This window comes from Pseudomyrmex gracilis, unplaced genomic scaffold, assembly GCF_002006095.1.
Source record: "Pseudomyrmex gracilis isolate BER0280 unplaced genomic scaffold, ASM200609v1 scaffold_28, whole genome shotgun sequence".
Taxonomy (NCBI): domain Eukaryota; kingdom Metazoa; phylum Arthropoda; class Insecta; order Hymenoptera; family Formicidae; genus Pseudomyrmex; species Pseudomyrmex gracilis.
Genome location: NW_018020612.1, coordinates 723103 through 735898, shown reverse-complemented (window position 1 = coordinate 735898; position 12796 = coordinate 723103). Strand labels below are relative to the sequence as shown.

Below are 12796 nucleotides of genomic sequence, written 5' to 3'. Positions count from 1 at the left end.
GAAACTTATACAAAGTGTTCCGCGAATCGCGCGCGCGCGCGCGCACGCGCGAACACACACTCGGCACTTTGTTCGATGGAGCGTGCTGAGAAGTATACACGGAAGATGTTGATACATACGCGTTGTGATGATAAATAAACTAATAGAAAAACATGCAATTTGTAGAAAAAATATATTCCGAGTAGAGAAAATAAATAAGTTTACTGGTGTTACTTTTTTGCAAAGAAAATTACACTTGTTTCCTCTCATTTTTTCATTTTTAAATTTACGTGGCAGACTTGTTGCGTGTAATTCAAATTCGAAAAGTTTCTATTTTGCAGAATATGCATGGAATTTATACGTGCGCCATGCGTAACATACATACGTCTGTGTGCGTTTTATAGCCGCGGGACACTCGGTATTTGCAAAAGAAAAATATCTTCGTGTATACGGCACGGAAGAGGAAGGCGCGAGGAGAGTTTATCTACGCGCGCGCACGTGGAAAATGGCGCGGCGGTACCTATGCTCCAAGTACGGCGGCCATACGAAATATCAGATAAGGGGCAATGAATTGCCGTGCGCAAAGTCACCGATTGTCAGAGATCTCATTGGCGATTGTCGTGAGCCTTCGGTGTTCAAACCGCGCGCGTATTTGATACCAAAGTGGCACGCAACATTTGTATGAGCGGTGGTGTCCCGGCCGGACAGAAAATGTTCCCTTCGCAAAAAAAGCGAGCAAGTAAGAAAGAAATGATAGAAACTAAACGAGAGAGAAAGAGAAAGAGAAGAAATCATCTTTCTCTTTCTTGGCAATGAATTATCAGATAAGAAGTCGAGATCTTTATTACTGTGAATTATGGATCGCTTCTTGTAAAAATTGACGATAGGTATGCTCCGTATTCGGGACATGCTCGCTATCGTGGTTTATCGCGAGCGCAGTGCAACACAATGCAAGATATCAAATAATAAAGCATAGATACTACACGTACGATACGTGATTATCGTGTGTATCTCGTGGAAGATTCGTCATCTTCATTACGGAGAACCAGAAATCGTTTGCTAGAAATTTTATTCATATAAGGAAATAATATACACACACACACACAAACGCAGACAATAATACTAATTAAAACTCTCATAATTCTTAGTACCTCTTGATTATCTGACTTACTTGTTTCTTCTTTTCGCGATTTGCTTCGCGTAGCCTGTTATTAAATGCATGAATTTTGGACGGTCGAAGTTATACACACGTCTGATCCGTGTCTAGTACTTATATATATATATAAATTATTGTCTAAAACAATTTTTATACATAATTACTATTTACTGTACTTTTATATAATGATTACTGTATTTTTATATAATAATTTTTTTTATAATTATTTTATGAAACAATCATTTTTTCCTCGCAGGAGCGTGTCTGTACGAATAACATCATACGTGTCCACGTCATAGCAATGTGCGCGCGATAGGATCTTAAAGATCGTTAGAATATATGCCTCTGGCATTCGTAGATCGTGTCAGCGATTGGCATTAGCAGCTTCCTGGCAGACTATACATATATATATAATACGTATATAATATATATATATATATATATATAACTGTATACTTAACGTTACATGTGCTATAGATTTCCTATATTAGGACGTAGCAATAATACATATATATACATATAGGTGCACACATGTGTGTATGATCCTCTGATGATTTATTATTAGTCATTCATGCATACTATATGTATATGCGACCTTTCATTTGTTGATTATTCCCGCGATGTTTCTGCTCGCAGAAAATACCGCGAGAAATTATAACGACCTGTAACTCGTCGTGCGCGTACATCTCATCATTGATACATCACAATCGTGATGATCACGAAGTTATGCGAAGGACATTTGTTTACGTCTAAAGTGCGCGCAACTGTGCTGTTACATGCGGCACGCAAATCGCGAGTACACACTGTTATTAACATTGCGAATTTATGTCTGTTTTTATTTTACACTTGTGTAACTTTAAATAATATTGTTTTCTTTTGTAAACAATAACTTTTATTTTTTAAACGCGTATCTCGAGATTGCGATCAAGAAAGGTCAAAGAAATACGTTTCTATTCTTGTGCGTGACACGGCGTCCCGTGATATCTTCATGTTTGAGTTACGCCTTGTTTTGTGCTCTTGCGGTCCTGGCACATTTGAAGCGACAAGATAAAGGGCTTTGCGAGAAAGACAGACTTCTCTATACGTATTCTCGGCTATTGTTCAATGATTTACGTCCTATTATCGTGCGAAGATTTCAAAGTCTTCGTTTGCACATCCAAGAATGGATACTGACAAAGGTTGCGCGGGAAGGAAGAGGCAAAAGAGGTTTTCAGGGTTGTTGCCGCGACGATAGAAACGAGCATGCGGGGAGGATGCAAACCGGGGAACGGTCTCGTTGAGTGATTATGACTTTAAACGAGCTCTAAAGAGGTCCTAATGGCATAATTATGCCGGGCACGCTTTATGGAAATTATGCTTTAAATGCATCCCAAGTATCTCGCGCGCAGATTTTCATTACATTTGCCCGGTCTACTTCCACGCGCAACAGCAGCGTCGCTCTTTTCGTTGAACTGAACATGTCGTTTTTAATCAATTCACTCGCAACAAACTCAATGAAAGAAACAAAACAGTTTAATTTTTTACGTACAGACATATGTGTGTGTGTGTGTGGTGTGTGTTATATGTGTGTAAGACAGATTTTTAAATACTATACCACGTGTCTTACATATCTGTATTACATGTTTTGGTAACATAAATAAGTATTGTAGTATTGTGTGCGTAAAAAAAACCAAATCTTTATTCTGATTTTTCTCATCGAAACATTAGTGGAAAAAATCAAATCTTGGTATCGGCGTGAGAAATCGACTAAATTAAAAAAACAAAAAAGCGTATAGAGCAGCGTTCGGTGGTGACTAATCGGATCGATAAATGAAAACGCGGAAAAGAGAAAGAAACAACGGAACGAGGTGCAGACGGATAGAGAGAGAGAGAGAAAGAACCAGTCTGTGCTGTTCGCTAATTGGTGGTGCTAATTAGCGCCGAAGTGTCGCGTCGCGCAAAAGTTCTTTCATACACCTGTAGACACAGGCTGCAATGAGCGGCGGTACGAACAAAATTTCCACGTTAATAATCTACTGTACAATACACCTGCGCGGGACATTATCTCATAAACGCACATTCGAAAACATTACTATCCACACCGCTTTGTTGCTCTCATACTCCTTCGCTCCGCTATGCGTATATATTCACCATTAATTAGTCCCGGACGATCTCTTTTCTCACTTTGCTCTTCGGACTTGCTCGGAGAACAGTTAATTATCCCAGTAAAAATTAAAAGTTATATTCCACTGTACTGTACTTGTAAAAAAATATATACTTAAAAAAATTCGTTACTGATGCTCAACACACACAGAGTGTCCGAAACTTTTTGATACAGCCGAGTGAAGATAGATTGGTTCGATTTATTGATTTTCTGAAAATCACACGGTTTTATACACGCCTCTCACTTACACATACAGAGAGAGAGAGAGAGAGAGAGAGAGAGAGAGAGAGAGAAAGAAAGAAAAAGAGAGAGAGAGAGAGAGAAAGAGAGAAAGAGAGTCCAATCGATCGAGTCTCGCGCGCTCTCATTGGCTCACATTAATTAATTAATAACTTAATAAATATTGCAAATCTTTCAAAATGGTAAATGACCTTTCTATTCAAAGTGATCAAATTTATCTTCGGTTGTGTCAAAAAGTTTTCAAACACCCCGTATAACGTATTCATATCTCGCTGCTAATTAAACAATATATCAAGCTATCAGAGCCAAAGGATGGGGTTGCATATTACATATACATATCGAAAATGTGCAAAATATTGATTATATAATTCTCGGATATAATATCCGTGATAAAATCGAACACGACTTCATGCTGCGATAACGCAATATATACGCGCGGCAATCAATTCAAATGGAATATGCGTTATCTCATTACCGAAGAGAAATGATTCCGTTCATCTTCTGTACACGATGACAGACCATGATGATCTCCGCTTTCCACGCGCTCGCTTCCATGACCCAGAACAACACGTGTTTTGCTCCCCACTGTCGCGCGTGTACATGCGCGATCGGCATTTGCATATTATAACGATATCGATATGGTGGCACGTTAATGCCGTTGTCGCAGTACTTGCCATATATAGTCACGCACACCTGCGCCTGCCGCATCGGTCTTTGCGGCGGCGGTAACTTCGGCATCCGGCGATTGTCCAGTTCTCGCCGTCTCTTTCTCTCGCCTCTTGCCATCGGGATTCTTTCTCCTCCTCCTTCTTCTTCGTTTTGCTCCCCGCTCTCCTTTCATCTTCTCTTTCACCTCGATAATGTTCACAGCTACATTACGACCTACAGATTCTTCTTGCCTCATTACGAAGACGCTTAAGACGAGCTCTCAATGAGCAACGTGGGAGCCCGCAATCATAACTTGTTGTTGTTATAATCGAAGTTTGTTATTACGGGAAATTATTTTAATCTCTCGATACGTACGAGCATTAGCGGATATATATTGTTTCTGCTTGTATATTTAGCAATAACAGAGCGTACTGAGTGCATCGCAAGAATTATATCACAAGAATGGTTGTGTGAATTGCGGCGTGACGGTTTCCGTCACAATTGGAATAATTTATTATCAGTACGTTACTCACTCGCTAGCGAGTGAGTAACGCACTGACTGCACATCGCCGAGCGCAAGTTTTCGAGGCGTTGTCACCTCGGGGAAGTGTCGCGATGTTTATCATCGTAATTATTCCACCCCAGTAACGCCGAGTAGACAAGTAACGCGTTGAATGCCAATAGTGCGTTGCAAGGAACTATTACTATTCGTGCCAACAAGCAATAAATCCAAGAGTAATGCGGTACACACTTTGGTTTGTATATTACATAAGATAAAGACTTTTGCAATTTAAAAAAAAAAAACATTTTTGTTATTATTTTATCAGCAATTGTATAAACATTTATTTGTCAATGTTTTATCCGCGTTCATAATAAACTTCGTTACGCCCGACTGTAGGCTTCAAGATGCTCGCTCGCCGGAAATGTCTGTCAGTGCAATTTACGGGTGTCATTTACATCATCAGTCCTACCCAAATCGCGGCAGGTCGTCGAACGTAGCGGTGGCTAAGAGTCGAAAATTCGAGGGTCGGTTAACCAATCTCTCTCTCTTTCTCTCTCTTCCCTCTTCGGTCGTTCGCAGCGGGTGATCCGGGACCAACAACAAAAGCCGAAATTGCGGAGCATTAGTCAAACATCGCCACGCCGTAAACCAAACTCCACGCTTGTCCTTCCCTGTTTCTGCCTCGCTCCCGCCTGTGTCTTTCGCATCATCCAACGTATGCGAGCGGGTTATCCGCCGTCTCGCTCCGAAGGTCGATTTCTCCTTCGCACGGAACAAGGCGGAACTTGGCCACCTGGTGCCATCAGGAGTTCCTGGATAAAGCCATCAATAATTCACGATCGGCTAGTACACGCCTGCGGTTAATACATATATATATATTACATCTATAAGCGCGGCGGTATCGCATCTGGGCGCGGCAAATGCAGACTATCGCGTTCGTTGTTCCCCCGCTGAGAAAAGAGTGACGCGACAATAAGCGAGCAGAAATCGACGCGCGATGGGAAGCGATAGAAAAAGCGAGAATGACATTTATCACAACAACATCCCGACTTTTCGATCGAGAAGCTCCCATCAAGGTCGGTCGGTCGGTCGGTCTGAGTATTTTCTACCGTATCGATCATATTCCTCACTGTACAGTCCCTTTCCCTCCCTTCTATCGTTTCGTACTCGAATATAAACGATTAACTTCGCCGACTTTCGATTATCGACCTCTCACTTTTACAATTCATACGAAGCTCTCTCTCTCTCTCTCTCTCTCTCTCTCTTTCTCTCTGCGCAATCGCCGCTCAAAATTTTTATATCAATTTCTCGTTTGTGACGTCTATCAGCCGTCTCCGTGACAAGTGTACTTTGCGTACGAGCGACCACCGGTCGCTCACTAATCTTATCAGGCGCACAATAGGCATTTGACTTTTGCGCAACGTGTTCACGTCACGTACGAGTCCGAAAGAGCGACTTGAAGACCGCTGCCAGAAGCCGGCGGTGTGTGATTGCATGCATATTACCGCCGACCGTTGCAACAGTAACCGAGTATACCGTAAATCTTGTCCGTGCGCGACGAGTTTCGACGACTTACTTGCTTTCGATACGGTCGGTCCCATAAATTTCTGCTAATCTACGAGAAAACAACATCGCGATCGCGCGCAAACGCGAACGCGTGTACAATCTCATCGCGCATGTGAGGATGATTCACGCGCGACCGTGGCGCGGGAAACGCCATTACTCGCGCGCGCGGTTCTCTTATTAATGCTGATTCGATAGCGCGATTTCTTGTTTTCCCCGTAAGTCGTCTTTCGTCTGTAAACACGTGCTCGATCACACGTAAGCATCGTCGCTAATTAGTATCAGCAATTTGTGATTTGTATTATTCGTAAGTACGTACGTACGTGTGAGCATATATAAATACATCGTGATGTGAAATATCACTACGGAGTAAAATACGGATTGGAGAATAAAGTCGCGATGTCAAGTTGTAAAAATAAATAAAAGAAGAAAAAGATTGCATGACTGTTGTTGCATATGTTAAAATCGAGACTCGTGTTGCCATAAATATTGCAGCTCCGTCTCATTACGAGCGATATTCATAATCTTATATTTAAGATCATTTTTTGAGTTCATCTGAAGAGACAGGAGATGTTTCATAATTTGATTGCATCGATCGTGACCTGGGGTAACATCGTTGCTTTTGAGAATGTGCGTCGATCGTAACGTGATATTTTATAAAGATCATTACGATAAGTGACAAAAACATATTAAATAACTATTATTTTGAAATTATCTCTTTATCTTTCTCTAACTCTTTCACGCGATATTGCACGTGTAATGAAATTTTGAATAAATATCGAATTTCGCGGCGCTGACGAGTCCGAGTTGATCGAATTCGCAACGTTACTTCCGTTGAAAACTATCGGAATGTATTGACTATTTTCTTCAAAGTGATCACGTTCTCCCGAAGTCCACCACTAGGAAATTCTAACGCAAACACGCCATTAGCATAGCACCGAGCAGAGAAATCGGCACGAATCGCGCGTCGGTTCCGCGTTTCGTGCCATCCCCGGCAAGCTCGTTTATTTCGCGTGGTATGCCGGTCCTCGTAATATTTTAATAGAACGCTATGCTGATTATTTTAATCGTTTCCTCATTATCCGTACGCTCTCGTATGATGTCTCGCGCGCGCCTTGCAGTCACTCACGCCCCGACAATTACGCACGCGAGAAGTTCTTCCTGGAAACAATTCTTCCGATTGTCCGGCCTCTAGGCAGCCGCGTCTACTTGCGCGTTGTCGACGGACAACGCATCACCGTCGGATCCATTACGTCCGTCTGTCCGATCGTTTATACCGGCCGCAATTAGACGAGCGTGGCGCATATCAATCGTAGCGCGCTCGCGTCACACCGCTTCGAGAACCATCGACTGACTTGCAGCACGAGATTCCGATTGCGCATGCTCATCGATATGCAAACGCTAATGATCGCTTTGCCGACATGTGTACCGCGGAGTAATCCTCGCGGAGCATGAGGAGAGGATTTTGGCGCTTTGATCGAGGTTACGGGTCTTAACCGCAACGAGAGAAGCACACAGGAGGCAGCGCACCGTGTCGAGCGCAATTACGCGATGGAAATTTTGCGGATAAATACTTATGCTTAGTGGCTCTCACGTTGTACGATAGAGTAAGAGAGAGAAAGAGAGAGAGAAAGAGAAAGACGATGCCTACGTTGCGCCATGTGTGCGCATCAAGAGTCGCTGCATGACTAATCATATTGACCGAATTACGAAACATGATATATGATCCGGTGTTACAAGTTACATGACGGAAAACCACGCAATTGGTTCCCCAGTCTATGTTACAAAATCATTTTTAGGAAATAAATAAAACGTCTACATATAATGACATTTGTGTTTATTATAACAAAAAGAAAAAAGCGTTTGTACGGAAAATCCTTGACGCAACAAAAGCACGGTTGCGCTTTTATTCGCGACATTTTTTTCGCGACTTCTTGTAATTTCAGATCTTTGATAAAATCTCAGAACTTTGATAAAAGAAAATCTCTTATCAAAGAAACAATTTTTTTTCCACCGCTCTCCGGGTTGATGCGTTCGAGAAAGTGCGGAACATCCGCGGTACTCGTTTGCGGTAACGCGATCGAGTAATTCGGTTAACCGCCTCAACTCGTATGTTTTATCCTAATGAGAACAACGGTCGCGACCAATACGAGGCTCCTGGGAATTGGCGGCGTCGACTGATGAAGACGAAGAGCAGAGCGGGGGCAGAAGGACAGGGGTCGTTAAACTCACGCGAAAGAGAGAGAGAGAGAGAGCGAGAGAGAGAGAGAGAGAGAGAATCGCGGGTCTCTCTCGGGTCGCTCACGACACTGCGGACGGTGGCCGATACGCTAATTTAATTAGCAGGAAATGGACGAGCTGTGTGAGCCCGCTAGGGTCCAGCGTGCGTGCGTGCGCCGCGACATTAATGCGTGAACGACTCTCTTGGAGGCGAAGAGGAGAGAACGCAATGGTGGGACGGTACGTGAGCCAATTCTACTTGCGCGCACCAGTCAGCCCGCTTGAAATGAGCTTGTAATTTACGTATCGCCGCGGTGACGCTGTTTGATAATATCTCTGCGAAAAGCCGTGATGCATGTGCCTGCGCGTGCTGCTCGGAAATATGTTGACAGTTGCGCGGGTGTAGCAAAACTGCCCCGAGAAATTGAAATTTGCCAAGTACCGGGAATCTCGATATTATTAAGTGCATGGCTGATTTAATCAAGCTCATCTTCGTCACGTAAGCGTAAAAAAGAGCGCAAAAGTGACTACTCGCTTTTAGAAGAATGCATTAGAAGAAATGCGCGAAACCATCACATTGCGCGCAAAAGTACATTCGCTCGTAATGTCTCATTCAACTTGCAATAATTTTTTGTGTTTTTCCTATAATTTTTACTTAAAACCCAACGGTATTTATTGTCACAATTGAACACGTTGAAGTATATTTCGGCAATTATAAGAAATGAAACAGGAAGAGCGAGTTTGTAGTTGTAAACTCGACTCCACGTTGGACGCGTTCGTTATTAGTCGTTCCGCGTGTCCAATGGACGGAAAACGAGAAACTTCAGTCATAATACGCGCATTCATAGCTCGTTCCCCGCTAGCTTCGAGCAATATCATTGTAACGTCTCATTCTGGCTAAGTTTATCTGGCGACTATCAACCCGGTCAAAACACGGCCGAGCAACCTGCTGGTCCCGTACGAACCGATCGCTTCCTTATCTACGATCAACAGGAAGAAATTACTCAGGAGAACGGACAGAGAGGTGAACGCCACAGTTGTATTTATTAAAGCTGCATCGGGATCGTAGATCGTAGATAGCGCGAAATAGAGATTGCGCCGAGTAATGATAAACAAAGAAACAAAGAGGGGGCCGAACCGTAAGATTATCGTGTGACACGATTTTATAATATATACCAATACTGCACCTCAGGCAGAAAAGATGTTTTTTTTTTTTTTCATTGGCCTCGCTTTTCGATAAAAGGTTATTTCCCACTTATTTCTTTGCTCATCGAGATTTCTTGCGCATCGGTATTGAAGAAACAGAAATTCGAAAGTGTGTGCATCATTAAATCTTTTATAAATTTGTACATTTTATAAATATATATACACACGCATATCTACAAGTCATACTGTAAATATACTGTAGCAAAATTAATATTATATAAAAAATGTACGAACTGCGGTAATGTATTCTCGAATTATCGTCTACTGCAACAGACGCGATAAGTTTCTTGGCGGGAGATGAAAGCGGGAGGCGCGAAAGCGTTCTTGGCGGCTCGTTTGTGTCTCAAAGAACGAGAGCGTTGATAGGTCTTCCCGGAAAAACCATAAAGTCGATAGATGATGGTAATTGAATGAGTGATTACCCTCCGGAGCGGTTACTGGGGAATAAATTGGCGGCGCAGCAATCGCTGCGGCAAGAAACTCGCGGACCGACGAGAGAAGGCGAAATGACGCGGAAAGACGAGAACCGCGAGGAGATGCTTTCCCGCATACTGAAGGATGGAAGGATTGGATGAGTGAGAAACCGGTGCACACGAAGAGACGAGACAGACCGCGCGGTGTCTCAGACACGGATATACACGGCAAATACAAGTGTAATAACAGAACGTCTGAGCGATGTGTAACTATGTAAGAAAGAAATATTTTATGCCGCCAGACGGGCAAAGTCGCGCCCGAACGTTTCGCGAGAAATCGTAAAACCGGAGAGGCGTACGAAGGTGAAGGCCGGAAGCAGTAAACGAAGGGAAAAGGTGAGGGAAAAGACGATGGAATCGTAGAGTAGAAAATACACAATGACAGAAAAAGCTACTAATGGCTCCGATTTTATCAGCGTCTCTTTATGTCCTACCACCGGTACTTACGTACACGGTAGAACGCACAGTGTGTGAGATAAGCTAAGGTTTTTAAGAACATTTGAAGAAAAAAAACCACTTATTAAACAGCGAAGCGTTTCTGGCTTTCACGCGAATGCTTTCTCACGCAAATTTGTGTATTTTAATCTGTGAAGGTCATTATCAAAATATTTTTGTTGTACATAGATTTATATTTGTGTATTTGATGTAAGTAGGCTTTTTTTATTTTTTTCTATTCTGTTAAATTTTGTTTGTTCTCAACGTTTAACAAGGCCAGAGCGCGAGCGGTATTTTTTTTACTGATTTACGTAACCACTTGTGAGAGTTGAAGAATCTTTTAATTTATTTGTTGTCTAAAGAGAGAAAGAGAGAGTATGTTGAGGCCTGTCGCGCGCGTTTAGCCAGACATTACGATATCGGTAGGAGTTTCGATCTTTTATAACGAAACGAATCTACTGTCGAAACAGGTGAAGTCCGTGGAACCAACGTATTCCACACATCCCCACGCCTGGCACACGCGCGTGCATCTCCTCGTATGTTACGTACAATAAAAGGGCTGCATCCGCTGTAGACGCATCGGCCGGACAATAGGTTTCCTCGGTAGACGAAATTAGTGTTATTATTGGACCAAATGTCTGGGGCCAACGTCGTGGGAAGAAACGTTTCTCGTCAGCCTCCACTTCCTTCGGTCTGCTCCTTCCTCGTCTCCTCTTCCTTTCCTCGTCTCTTCTTCTAAACGACAGCAGGCGATTTAGCTCTAGACGCGTCTGTCAAGCAGCAGCAGCAGATATATTTTTGCTTCGCGCATTTTGCGTTGCGCAAATTGCAGTTGGCGTCGAGCAATGCGATGTACAAGCGCGAAAAATAAAATCTATAAAAGAAAAATTTGTGGCGCGTGATTTATTCACGCTTGAAAAAGTAGGTATTTGGATTATTATCGCGCATCTAAGCGTGTGTATGTGTAAGTTAATAATTTATCAAATTTGTCATGTGCGCGTTCGCGGAACATGTCGCGCATAAAAGTTTCTCTGCAAAGTTATTTATATCAAGCTTTTGCAATATTATACGAGTGTTCGCTATTATCATGATAAGAATGTTGCGTTAAAAGAAAGACAAAGAAGCGGACACAGCTCGTTTCGGTCGCGTTCAGTTCGAGACACGAAAGGATGTTAAAAGACCTACTCGTCATGACGAGGCTTACAAAAGAGCCGGCGGTTACGTCGACTTCATAAATTTGCAACCACAAGAAAAAATCATAACGATGAGAGAAAGAGAGAGTCGAGAGACGAAAGGAGGAAAAGAATGCTGCGGCGACTGTAAGCGTGAGAGGACGGAAGAAGGGAGGAAAAGGTAGGGAGAAATCGTGGCATGCGGAGTGCAACAGAGAGTAGATTGTATTCAGAGGCTCGGCAGGAAGTAGGCGTTCGATGGAATTCGGCCAAGGTAGAAGCTGACCAAAGGTGGAAGTCACCCATTACGATTACGTCCTTTCATTCGTAAAAACAAAAGGTGCCGCGCCGCGAACACAAGCTCGAATTGCTCACCCACACAATTTCAATTTGAAAGTATTTCGAACGTAAGAGAGAGCTCCGAACAGAATTAGGCTCCGTCGTTGTATGTAACGACGTTTCTTTGGAACTCCACGAGTACTGGCAAGCGCGTTGTCTATTTCTGGTTTGGCTTTTTCGCCGGATAAATACTCCGCCATAATGTGTGATTGCAATTTCGTTAAACACACACTTTACGCAAAATATCTTTTACAACGATAAAACATCACTTTTGACGCGCAGCTTTTAGTGACTAAGAGTTACTTTACGTCTGTAAAAATTGTTGAGATTATAAGCGAAAAGTAACGTGTGCAATATTCGAAATCGAAAAACTCTACACGCGCGCGCACTCGCGAAAGAACGTATAATTACTGATAATAAATTTTAACAAGCAACAATGTGTATCTGTGATCTGTGGAATGTAACAATAGACCATGCACAATGTGCGGCAAGTATTTAACATTGTTCATACACGCCACGCAGTAAATTGCTTATATACAATCATTCCGATAACCATGCGTTTCACCGTTAGAAACGTTATAACGAGGGAGCTGCCGTGAGAATTTCTATTTTTGATTCACGTGCCGCGCGGTCGAACATTTGTCCAACACATACTCGTCTTCACGTTTACATATCCGTCCATTTTTTTCCCGTGATTCGCGTCACTCTCTTTCTCTCAGC

The 12796-nt window shown here is 42.7% G+C and overlaps 1 protein-coding gene across 1 annotated transcript in view; it reads left to right on the top strand.

Annotated features, from left to right (window-relative positions):
* LOC109852344 (UPF0489 protein C5orf22 homolog) overlaps positions 1 to 12796 on the top strand; it is a 434876-nt gene that overhangs the window by 199308 nt on the left and 222772 nt on the right. The gene's annotated exons all lie outside the window — the stretch shown is intronic.